Here is a 266-nt window from a genome sequence, read left to right as displayed (position 1 = left end):
AGCAGCTGTAGGGAACACGCGAGTGCTGAGCCCACTTACTAAGACAACATAATATTATTTCTGCATGCATTCTTATTGTTTCTTTAAAACAACTTTTCTCTTTCACGGGGACCACTGGTCACATTGGCTTTTATATAATTTCTGCATGCATGCATGCATGCATGCATATTGCTTACTGAGGTATATTTGGGGTAAAATTCTTATATATATATATATATATATATATATATATATATATATATATATATATATATATATATATATAT

The sequence above is a fragment of the Eimeria mitis genome, genomic scaffold, assembly GCF_000499745.2.
Source record: "Eimeria mitis Houghton genomic scaffold, Emh_scaff5167, whole genome shotgun sequence".
In the NCBI taxonomy this organism is placed as follows: Eukaryota; Apicomplexa; class Conoidasida; order Eucoccidiorida; family Eimeriidae; genus Eimeria; species Eimeria mitis.
The sequence above is the reverse complement of the archived record's forward strand: the minus strand, read 5'-3'. Positions refer to the sequence as shown.